The 12,871-nt window shown below is 40.0% G+C and overlaps 1 long non-coding RNA gene across 1 annotated transcript in view; it reads right to left on the bottom strand.

The window, feature by feature from the left end:
* Positions 1 to 12,871, bottom strand: part of LOC137484007 (uncharacterized) — a 62,542-nt gene that overhangs the window by 23,265 nt on the left and 26,406 nt on the right. The window contains exon 3 of the long non-coding RNA XR_011004711.1: positions 3,603 to 3,691. This is a non-coding gene — a long non-coding RNA (uncharacterized lncRNA). The remainder of the gene's footprint in view (positions 1 to 3,602; positions 3,692 to 12,871) is intronic.

Raw genomic sequence — 12,871 nt, 5'->3', positions numbered from 1 at the left:
GGAAAGAAGGGGAAAAAAAAAAGACAAACTAAGGTGGCTGGAGGGACACAGGGAAAAAAAAAAACCAAGAATGAACTTGCTAAATGGAACCAAAATAACAGGAGTCAAAGGGAAAATATGAACACTGAGGTGGGGGGAAGGATGGAATAATGCATCTTGGTAGTAAAAACAAACGGCTTCTGCAGGGCTGCGTAGTTCATTAACACCCAGCGATTTATGGGACAATGGTGGTTGCCCTCTCCACTCCTGTTGGATCCACTGGGATCTGGGAGCACCAAGAGACTCTGTCAGCCTGCTGGCAGTTAATAGACTCTTTTTCCACTGGGTGGTCCAGGGACTGGTATCTGGGTCTAATTCCAGCTCTTTTGCACTGCCTTACTTCCAGGTTTAGCCGTGGCTCTCCATCTCAGTTTATTCCATTCTGTAAATGGGAGATAAATATATTCCCCTTGTTTGCAAACTGTTTTGAGAGCTGCTTAAATGCCACCAAGGAAGGGGCAGCACTAATTCCTGTGGCAGTCAATAACAACAGTTTAATTTGTTTCTGTCGAAGCAGAGCTAGCCCAAAATGGGCCACCTTTGTCTGTGTAATTTATTGCATTTATCACCATGGTATCTGAGCTCTAAGAGTATTATCCAGATTCCACTGAATTCACTGAGTGTCTTTCCACTGCTTTCAATAAGTTTTGGATTTGACCCCAAAGTCACAAAAAAAACCCAAACCTGAGGAATATGTCAAAAGAATGTAAGTGGGTGTGAGTTGAAATTGAGGAGTTTGGAGACGGGAATATGCAGAACAGTAGCTATTTAAAGACCAAGCTCGCTACTGAGTGTTCCCTTTTAATAGGGTTATATAAATACATTCCCGTCTCAATACATGTGGAAAAACAGGCAGTGAGGTGAGAGTCTGTTGCTTTATTTCTTATGGGAAATATTGTGCATAGCTAAACTCCCGCTTCCCCTTTCCTCACCCACCACCCAGAGTCCCTGGAAGCCTTCAGCAGCTGTGTGCTGTGTGAGGAGGCACATCCGGCAGCACCGAGAGAGTTAAAAAGTTCACAGCTCTGCCCTTAAAATAAAGCCCCTGTTTTCACTGCATTCTCACCTTGCCTTACAGACTTGATCTGAGTTTTGGCACTCAACATGTCAGAATGGAAGGGGAGACTTTTATTGTTATTATTATTTTATTGGTCTGCTTCTTTGCAAGGAAAAAAGGAGGGGGGAAAATGCTCTTGCTTGGCTCTCTGTGAAGAGAAATAAATTTCAGTACAGCTCCCCAGGCCTGTTGTGTCCCCCACTGAAAGCAAGTGCCCAGGTGGACACCAGTTGGCATCTCAATTCCCATTCTCAGGAAAAAAAGCCAGGGGTAAAAGAGAACTGACAAGTTTTTCCCTACTGGCTGATAGCTCTGGTCAGGAGATGCTAATAGTATAACTTAAAAGAATACTATTAAAATGATGGAAATCTTTGAGTATGAAAGGCAGAGACTGCACCTGGATAGCAATTACATTTCAAAAGAAATCCATCTGGTATTTTATTGCTTATTTGCTCCATGCATTCTGTGTACAAGAAATATACAAGGTCTGGAATATTTCATATCAGGAGATTTCCAAAAAGCTGTTTGCACTGTCAGGCCAATAAGCTACACAGAGTTTTACAATATTATGTCAATTAAGGGTAACAATTGGAATGTACTCTTTTTTTAAAACCCCCTCCTATCAACACTGGCACAGCTCCTTGGAGCAGGCAAACTCCATCAAACTCCGAGGAGTTCACATATAGAAAAAGTAGTGAAGTCTTCAGTGTCTGGAAAGTTTTACAACTACAGCTGAAGTCAAGGGAATTTAATTTTTGCCATCACCAGAGCTGGAGCTATCTGCTGCTCTGAGGGCTGAGCTGTCTGCATGTACGGGCTGGGCAGTGGGACACAGATGTCCCAGGCTGCAGCACAGGGCAGCTGGGGAAATCCTTTGGCCAGGTGAGAATCAGCTCCAAGATGAAGACTGTTCATGTTTCAATGACACCTAGAGCTGTATTGGGCTTGTCTGCTTGCAAACCCTGCCTATATATTACAAAGAGCATATTTTAGAAGGAAATCTATATAAAGTCTATCAGTCTTTAATCATCCTAAGAATGCAGCAACAGTCTTAAAATAAAATCACATACAGGAAGAACGAGCTGATGACAAGACAAACTCTCCTTCATTGCCAGCTCAAGTGATTTTGTTAATTCCTGTGAATATATTACAGGTCTCAAGATGACTGATGCTTTCATTACCAACTTGGCCTCAGCCATTAGGTGATTGTCATGAATCTCAACTTTCATTTTCAAAGTTTTAGCTGTCACTATTTGAATAAATAATGAAAACAAAACTTAGAGGGGAAAATGTAAGGTAAACCCTACAGAAAAGCAGAAGACAATTAAAATTATGATTATATTAAATATTTCTTACCTATTTGAACTTTTAATGATGTTTGAAGGTTAGAATAGAGGTTACTGGCTAGCTGACAACAGCAATGTTACTGTAAATGAAACCCATGCAACAGAATTTGGCTATAACCCACACTTGCTTTAAATCTGTGCAACCTCTAGTACAGAACTAGGAAACAGTCACAGATTTAATTTACTTTTCACTTCTGATGCACTCTGCATATTGTGGGGGATATGGTTTTGGCAAGGAGTTTGCATTTATTAGCACGTATAAATATACCAAGAATGTTTGGTCTTGCTGTTAAAGCTCAGATCTAGAAGACAGGAATATGTCAGAAGCTGAGTGTCATTTTTAAAAGCAAGCTTCAAACTCATGTATTTCTGTTTAAATACTTCACAAGTAAACCAACTGCACTCAAAAGAGTTGAGAAGGCAGAAATTAGACATAACCTGAAATATTATTTAAAAAAACCCCATTGTTTCTAATATTTGGAAAACTGATTAATGATTTCTAAATAGCTGGAATTGCAAATACCGCCATTAACTGCTCGTCATTGTTTCACATAACACCCAGGTGCAAGGACAGATTTCTGTCTCCCCAACTAAATTGGAGAGAGAAGATTTATTGAAATAACATGCAGAGCCACACTCCAGCAGCCCAGGTTCAATAGCAGATGCTGACACTGGGTGTCCCTGCCCGTTCCTCTGTTGACATCCCTGCAGGCATCACAAGGCCGAGCATCCCAGGGCACTGTGAAGTGTTTGGGAAGATTCAGCTGAGAGATTTTTCTATGAACCATCCTGTGTGACCCTGGCACAGACAGGCCCAGGTCCCTCAGGAGAAGGGTAACATCAAACTGGAGAGAACAACATAGCAAGAGATACTAAAATATTCTTATTTCTGAAGTTTTCAAAAAGCTGTTTAGAAGCGTTATAGTTCAGAGAAGCCCTTTTATTATTCCTTAAGCAGGTTAAAAAAACAAAAGAGATTTGGATGAAGATTTGTGCCTAGCTCTGAACTGCCTCTTTATTTCTGCTTGCTTTGTTTTACTCTTGTCAATGTTTAGGATGAGAACAATTTATTTTGGGGTCAGCCTCATCTTTCTTGTTCATGTCAGTTTATTTTGGATCAGATTCCTAAATCCATTTACTTCCACACAGAGCCTACTCACAGTATTAAAGGGAAGAACTTCCTCTCAGCTTGAGGAGAACCTGCTGCCGACAAACTCCTTCTCCTCTGGACCATAACCTTTGACTCCTCCTGTGGGGGAGAAGGGAGAAATGCAATCAGGTGCAGAATTCCAATACACCCCTCTGAGGTGCCAGACATCCAATTTCCAAGCAACCATTGGAAAGTCTGTATGGAATTTCATTTTTAATACGAAGCAACAAGGAACAGGAAAAGCCAGCAGTGAACACATGCCGTGTGTTACTCCTGCCTGGGGCTTGGGACGGACTCTGAGCCTTTCCAGGTGCTCTCCTCTGCACAGAGCAGGAGCTGTGGGGAGCTTCAGCATGCTTGGGGTGCTCTTACATTTTATTTTTATTATTTTAACTAAGAAACTAGCTGCTTGGTCCATTTGAGGAGGGTATGGCTTTGAGACAGATGTGGAAATAATCTGAAAACATGAGGGTCAGGCAGTGAAACACTTCCAAGATTATATGAAACATTAAGCAAGTGAATGGAGAACATTTCTTTTCCCGTCTCATATTCCACCCCAGTACTGGATTTCTCAGGTTTATCTTCATTTCTGCAGTATAACTGAACACTAATTGTGTTTCCCTCTGTATTTTTTTCTGTAGATCAAAAAAGTTCCAATCTAGACCCTCCCCTTTCATACCAAAGAGTTGTTTTATTCCACCTCTGGCGCCAGCTGAGCAGCCAGGGGCTGCAATGCCAGAGACACTGATGGACTGCGGGGACATGCTGCAGCCCATGGACCTCTGGAAATGAAGATGAAATGAGGTTCTGTTGTGTGCAGCACATTGATAAGATTTTGGCCCCCATTTCAGTGTGACCCAATAGGTTTAAATTGCTTCATTTCTCAGCCAGCCAAGAGCAAATGGGTGGTAGATGTGATATGGCTGTTCACTGGAAATCACCCCTGATTGATTTACCTTCTCCTCCTCGGCACTGTATGGGCTCAGTGTGTGGCTGGGGCACATAAATTACAGAGAAAAAACCTTTTGTGGTTGTGTATAGTCTCTATATGTTGTCACCCCATCAGAGGAGAAGCTTTTATGAAGTATTAGCTCTAAGTGTATACAGAATAGAAATGATAATTTTTATTTGCTTGTCAGAAGGTAAGTCACATTTCAAAGTAATATTTGTGCATTAAAATCAAGTAGAACCAAGTAACTTTGATTTTTTTTTTGTTTTTTTTTTTTTTTAGTTAAAGGAACAACTAGAAAATGCTGCTGCTGGTTATAAAAAACAACAATATTTTTAGGAGATTTCTTGTTTGTGTTTTGAAAACTAATAAGAGCTGTGACATTCAAACATTTTCAGTTTTCATTTAAAAATTTCAACAGTTTGAGGTTTGCTTTTAAAGATGTTTCATTTTAATGTGTTTGCAGAAAAAAAAAATTCTACCAGCACTGTTACATTGTTATTTCTGGGGCCTGAGTAATAAAGATTGGAGAACTGCCCCTAAGTCATTTGGGTGTTTTACACGCTTCACTGTGATTGGAACACAGCCCTTATTCCAGGCTGTAACACTCACACTGCCACCCCTAGGACTGAGAACAGTCACCCGAACCCAGATTAAAAAGAACTGGGATTAAAATCAGGGAATAAAGACGAGGGTTTGGCTCAGGTTTGTGCAGCACATGCAAGCAGGGTCCTGACTGCAGACTGCATTTCCCAAGGACACAGCCCTGGGAGTTGTACAGACAACAGCAGGAATGGAGCAGGGTCTCTGCTCTGGGCTGGCTCGGACACTCTGGAGAGCTGGGCTGTGGTTGGGAGGGGCAGGAAAGGGAAGAAAGGATCTTCTGGCCTATGCTCAATATTCAATAAAATTGGGGTTTAGATCAGCTAAATATGGACAAACATGCAAGGTGAGATTTTGAGATTCTTCTTCTGAGTATCCCAGTCTTTAGGACACCTGAATTCCACTCACCTCTAACCAATCTGTCTCAAACTTGTTTTCCTTATGCTAAAAACTTCAAAACTGCTCCAAGTGTGAAGACTTCTTTTTGTCCATACCTACACCAGCTCCCACTGAAGGCAGTGATTTCCCCTCTCTCTCCACAAGGTCAGTATAGATTTACAAGATTCAGATCTATTTTAACATTTTAATGTCCCTTTGGTTCTGAAATCTGCCATGCTCCTCTGGTTACTGTAAGGTAAATAGTGCATAACTGCTGACTGCAGAAACCATGGAGAAAGTTACCATCACAACATTTGGTAATTAAAAGTTACTAGCAAAAATCCATATCACTTTGGTGAAAGAAGAAGGGAAATTGATATATTTTAACCATAAATTATCACTCATCCAATGCAATATGAACTTCTGTTGCATAAAGACCATCCTGGCAAACCATTGCCAGAAATCCCTGCCAGTTTCCCAGGATCCCAACCAAGGCCTGCCCATTTTCCCCAACCAAAGCTCTGCCCTGAGCAAAGCACACCTGCCATAAATCCCAGTGCATCACCAGCTCTCAGCACCCACTGGTAACGCTGTGGCTCGGGGTGATGTATGGGGTGTCACCAGCTCCCTCCCCTCCTGCACATGCCCCTTTCCTCTCTCACAGGCATTTTTTATGGGCTCCAATGACTCAGGAGTTGCAGCTCTCTCTCCCAGCCATCCAGCTGGGTGACGGGAGCTGGTGGCAGCTGTCCCCCGTGGCTGGTGGGGATGGGAGGCTGCAGGAGGGAGGCAGGAGCCGGGCGTAATTAACGGGACAATTGAATGGGTTATACCTCTCTGATTTCAATTAACCCCTGAACTTTGCAGTGACAAGATCTCATGGTTACCAACCAAGTTCAGCGAAATCCAGGTGTGATAACTGGTTAATCCAAGGTCTCGGGGTACAGCTGGGGTTTGATGAGGCTCTTCTCAGAGCACTTAATGCTCACCAAAAGGAGAAGGAGTAACTGTGGGTCTGAGTGTTTTATCAGAGCTGGAGTATGATTTGTTCTCATTTCAAATCCATAATGGGAGAAAAAATCAGTAAAGAGATCCAGAGAAATATATTAATGGCATCAAGGACACAGGCATTCAAAGCTTGCAAAACAGATTAGTGTAAACAGTCAGATAAACAAGAAAAAAGATCTTTGTTCAAGAAAGACTGAGATAAGCACAGAGCTGACATCAGAGAACAAACCAATCTGGCTGTGTTAGGAATAGAACTTCCCATTATTTACTCATGTATTTTAGAGAGCACTTTTCAGTTTTAAAATCTGCACAGAGCTTTAGAGTTTCAATACAAGAGGTTCTTCTAAAATCCTCTATGAACTACAAAGATTTCTAGCTTACAACAAAGCTACCACTAAGAATTAATATCTCTCAAAAGAATGCAAATTTTATAAATTAAACATCTTTTCATTGTTCAACCTTTTAAATTCAGATACTAGAGGAAAAAATCCTGGTTTTGCTGGCCTTTCTTTTCAATATAATTTTGCCACTTAAATTGTTCGCCTTTGGTTACTGAAATAGATTTAGTTCTGCTATCACTAATAGGGCCGCAATGGCCAGAGGATAAACTGTTATCACTTTGCCTATTGGCTTAAATTAATTTGTTCTTAATATTTAAGCAGTTAAACATGAGAAACTAATCTGAATTTATGATAGCAGATTGTGCATTTTCATGTAATTGCAGTTACAGCACCAGGTATGAGAGACACACAAAGGTGTTGAAGCAAAACCAAAGGTTACAGTGCAAAAAAGATTATAAATATCAGAAACTGTGACCAGACTCAGAACACCTCAAACAGATGTGTTATCCCATAAGCAATTTCAAGCAAATTTGAAAACGAATTTGGTGTTGATGACTGGATAATAAGCCTCGTATACATTAATAAAACTATAACTTTAAAAAGAAAAAAAGTGCAGAAAGATTAAAAATTTATTTTAAAAAATCCCCTGATTGAACAGAGCAAACTATTGTCAACCACTACTAGGACTTTGTTATGCAGTTCTTCATAGCTTAAATACCACAATTCATCAAATTAATTGCAAGCCTGCAAATTCCTTATTCATAACATTAAATAACTACATCTCTTAAGTAACTTCTTGCAATGAAAATCTCATTGCCTGGGCTGATATCATGGCATGTTTTTATCCTAATGGATTTAAACAGCTACAGTAAACACGAGCCAAAAGTCAAAGCTTTTTTAAAGCAAAATATGACACTTTTAATATGTAAGAAAATTCTTTCAGACACTTGAAGATGCCCATGTCAGGGCAGACTTCAGTTCCTTACACATTCCTAGCCCTATTAATAAAGGCTCATATCCCAGTGAAAGAAGCATCTGGCTCTTCTCCCCTAATCAATAACATTCACAAAAAGTCCCTTCTTCCAGCAGCAGCATAAATTACCAGATATATGCAAATAGACTTGCTAATGTTAATTGCCAGGGCTGATTGGTGATTAATTTTTTGATTATGATCAATCATTCCGCAGGAATTTTAATAAGACATTCCAGGCAATCTGCAAATTGATAATAATTAGGGATCCCAACCGGTAACGCATCCACAGCCAAGTAAAACACATCCCTGTGATTGAGCATGTTCTTGTAAAAAACAGGCTCCAGCTTGGGAGAAAAGGAATGATCAAAAGCTCCAGAGCCTGCTGGGACCATGGTGTCATCTCTAACAAGAAGTTCCTTTTTTGCCATTTTTAGGCAAGATGGGCTTTGGCGTCCTCTAGCACAACTGCCCACCTTCTTCGTGTGCCTCAGACGGTCAGAAATTAATGGGAGGTTCAATTATATGACAATACTTTGGAAATATCACCTCAGTTTGCAGACTTCCAGCTGGGAAAAGAAACAGAGGATCCTGAAAAAACCAACCAAAAAGTCTCAGAGCAGTCCTGCCAGACCTGCTGGAACATGGCTAAAGGCAGGACACAATTAGATTTTCAGGCCCTGCAAATTAAAAAAGGGCCAAACAGAAATTTCTACAATACATGCAATTATTTTTTTTTCTTTCTTTCCAGTTCACAGCAGACAGCAGCACTAAATTTTTAGCAGCAAGAGAAATATTTTCCCTGTGTGACACTTGTTTGTGTACTTTATGGTGAAAGTTCAGACATTGCTGTAAATACAGCAGCTCAAAATGCAACATGATTAATAATATTTCCTTTTAAAAGGAATTCTCCGGCAAACATAAATATCCTCCTACAACACCCTCAACCCAAACACTATTGCTGTGTACAAACCAGAAAGGGCAAGCGATTGGAAGAGGACATGACGTTTTCTAAACTTTTAGAGCAAGTGTTTGACTGTTCTGTATTCAAATTGGGCACACAGACCTTGACACCTGCAAAGAGGAGCTTAAAAGGCATCACCTGCTGTCAAAAATGAGTGAAATGCAAGTGAGAGCTATAGAGGACAGTAAATTAAGGGTACAGTATATTTCAGCACCGCCCTGGCATGTTCAACTAATACTCAAAGCTTTTGAAATTTCTGTCTCTGTGGCCTAATTCTGATTTGCACAAAATACTCCTCTTTAAGTGTCAAGAATGGCGTAAAGGAGTTTGAATATAAATGAAAATAAATCCCTGAGGTCTACAATTCTTTCTGTTCTTTCCCTGCTGCTAAATGGACCATTTTATGATGAGGACCCATGTATTTGCTATTTGCTCTTTTATTTGAAGAGCTTGCAGTTAGTACAGTGTAAGTAGCTCAGCTTCAGCTTTTTTTTAAAAGGACAGAGTAGGATTAGCCCCAACTTTTATGTTAAATTTTCTGACACAACTTAATTTTCAGTTGAATGCTATTTTTTCCCAGGAAATATCTTCTTCCTGAATAAGTCAACTTTTCATCAAGACACTGAAACACAGTTTCTACAAAGTGCAGTTTTAAGTGAAGCTTTTAATGAAACAGGGAAATATTTTCTTTTTCTCCCAACAGTTTCAATAGGAAAAGAAATGCCAAGCAGTAAATAAGTGTGTGCTTGCTGTCATTCTCATAGAGCAAATAAGAAATGCTTTCAAGGAACATATATTCCCCTGGGTTTTAACTATAAAATGATTTTTATCAAGGTGTTTTTAAAATCTTGGCTCCATTCTTGCCTTAATCTTCTAATTCCTAGCCAGTTTCAAGATTTTTAGACACTGATAAAGGGAATTTACTGGCCACAGCAAACACAGATAAACACAAGGAGTAAATATGAGTATGTACCAAAGAAATTTACCTTGAAAAAACCCGGCCCAATACTTTTCCAGTTCAAGAACAGCTCCTCTATAGTCAGGAACAATTCCACTGCTAAATTGATACCTTTGATAAACATAGTAGGTCCTTATTTTTTAAATCAACATTCCATTAATTTTATTTTCTTTTAGTTCTGCATATTTTCTTAAACCATATAAATTAACAAATGTTTAAGTTCTCTTTTCAGCTGGGGTTCCTCACTGGTCCCTTTATAAATCTCACTCAGGAAAACTGAAATGCTGACATGTTCCTTGGATTTGGTCTGTCATTCCTCTCTAGCTCCTCGCACTTGTACAATTCACAAGGTCATGAGTACAAAATGTGCCTGTTAACTTACACAAGAATAAAGCTGTCAGATGGGCTGAGGACTCCTTGTGTACCAGTTTGGTGAAATATGATTATCCAAGCTGTAAAATGGATAAACCTATTAAATTAATAAATCTGCTGCCCTGAAGACTACGACTGATGTCGTTGCCTTACCTACAAGGCACCCTTTCTTAAATTAATACTTGATAAAGGAGTAAATCTTTCAAAGACACACGCTAAAGCTTTGCCTTGAAGAGTTATCTTTTGTGTTACAAACTATAAGTACTTTTTACTGCAATGGATGTAAGTGAGAGGAAATGAATTCCAGGGGAAAAAAAAAGGAGTCTTAGAAAATGTTATTACCCAGCTAACACTGTGGGCTGCTTCTTATCTGTACACAACTAATCACATCCCTGTTTCTTTTTTTATTCTAATGTGTGAGTGGATTTTAATGCTCATGAAAGTGAAGGATAATTAGTAGGGTAGTGGATAAAGTGGAAGGCCACTGCTTTATCAAAGGCAGATTGGGTCAGCTACACATAGGCAAAAGAAATCATGATTCTCTTCTTTCAGCTGCTTTGATTTATTACTCTCAAGGTCCAACAATGAAGTTTCACATCAGGGGAGAGAGAAAGAAAAAGAGTTTCAAAGGGCTCATCCTTCTTGACTTCCTAGAAAGCCTTTAGCATATTGTGTTTGTTAGGGTCCAATATCACTGTTCTTTATGATTATTAATAGTCTATTACACAGAAAACCTCACAGAAACAAAAAAACACTCTACAAGGCACCAACCAAATATAGGCCAAGACAAAATATCTGTCGCTGAGATTTTACAGTCTAAAATAAAAACCCTAAAAAGTGGAAGGGAAATGAGCACAGACATAGAAAAGGAGCTGCTTTAAGATCACATAGCAACCAAGCAGCAAAAATATGGAACAGAAAACAGATTCCCTGATCCACCCCAGGACCCACTGATAAACTTATACTGCAATAATGTTAAAAATGAGACAAAAATAAAATCTCAGTGCATCCAAAGGCATCCAACATCTTGCTCCAAACTCAAAAGTGAATTTGTAAAAGGAAACAGGAAATGAAAACTAAAGAGGGTTGACATGATTACGGGGTGTTAATAAGAAAAGACATAAGCCAGGGGCCTTGATGTACAACTAGACAACAAGAGGTTACGTTTGGAGTCAGGGCTATGCTAATTTGCAAACCTGGGTCCATTTCATTAAGTGGGCTGAGAGACAGGCTGTCTCAGTCCAGCAGAGAGGGATCTCATTATCCATGTAGGGAGCAAGAGATAAGAATCTTTTAATAATTGCTGGGAAGTTTTTTTTATGATGATATGGAATGCCAATTTATGCCTCTCCACTCAATGTGGATAAAAACCAGCCTCCTTCACAGTTCAAACCAGCCCCCCTCTGGCTGTGGCCATTAGGACAGGGAGGGAAAACAGAGACTAATACAGAGCTTGCCTGGGAGACCAGTGCTGCAAAACTCCATTAAATGCACTTCATATTGGGAACATGTTTGTTTACAGTGCTTGGAATACTTTGCCAAGGCTTTTTACTTAATTTTTAATGGCTGTAGGATTTAGGGCCAAATCCAAACCCCAGTGCAGCCAATGGGCAGGACTGCTACTGACAACTAGCCTTTGGATCAAACCCTTTACTCATTCCTTCTTAAGGAATGGCTCTGAATTGACACTTTTGGAAAAAGCTGAAGAACTTATATTACTTTGGCAAAAGCATTGTTTGCAGTGTTTTCCCTTTGTCCCTCTCTCCAAAACACAACCATGGCAGCCATGAGAAAGGAGCTTTCTAGCAGGCAGAGGTTTCTGCAGCCACTTCCTTGCCTGCTATAAGTATTCTGCCTACTTCAGGCTAAGCACAGCACAGATTTTGTGATAGGGACAAGTTTAGCCTACGAGGGACTGATTTTGAGAGATTTGTGCCTTTCACATGACAGTACCAAACACAGTTCTGACCACCTCTAAGAGCATTTGCATAAAAAAGCAGGGGTAAAGTTAGAAAAGGTGTCATGTTCCTGCTTTACTACATAGTATTTGCTAAAATCTGAGATACAGACACAAAACTTGAGCAAAATCACACTAATAGCATTAAACCTTTAAGAGTAAACTTTTCCCTCTGCATAAACTTAACTGCAAGGAAAGGAGGAAGCTGAACTGTTCCCACAGCCAAATCTGTTCATTTGCTGGAAGTCCCTGGGTTGGACTGTACATTAGTGTTGGAAAACACTGTCCAGGGAACTCTGAAGCCATGCTTATCTCTAAAGCTAGCTGCAGGATTTGTTTTTATGCACCGGGTCAGCCTAAGGACTATGTACAACTTATCTGTCTCCTCAGCAGGAACTAAATTATAAGGCTCTCTTCAGCTGACCTTGCCTCTTTTCCCAGTTTCTGGCTGTTCATGAACCATCTTTAATTTCCCTCATGCCCACTTGCTGTTGGAAGTCATTTGGCCAATACCTTTTGTGAAGGGCACTCCCAGACTTTGCAGACATGACTGGGGACAGGAGAATTGACAAAATGGAAACTGATTTTTTTGGATAAAAATTTCATGTTCTGGGTCCTTAATTTGATGGGAACAACATAAGAATCACCTATGAAGGCACAGGTAGTCACCTAGGATGACAACAGTGCCTCCTGCGAGCATGTAATGGTACTTACATCTACGGAAAACAGAGAAGGAAGTGCTGATTTAAGTGTGCTCACAAGGACAAGGTTAGCCAAGG

The sequence above is a fragment of the Anomalospiza imberbis genome, chromosome 17 (genome assembly GCF_031753505.1).
Source record: "Anomalospiza imberbis isolate Cuckoo-Finch-1a 21T00152 chromosome 17, ASM3175350v1, whole genome shotgun sequence".
Taxonomy (NCBI): domain Eukaryota; kingdom Metazoa; phylum Chordata; class Aves; order Passeriformes; family Viduidae; genus Anomalospiza; species Anomalospiza imberbis.
Note: the sequence above shows the minus strand (reverse complement) of the source record. Positions and strands in the feature narration are given on the sequence as shown.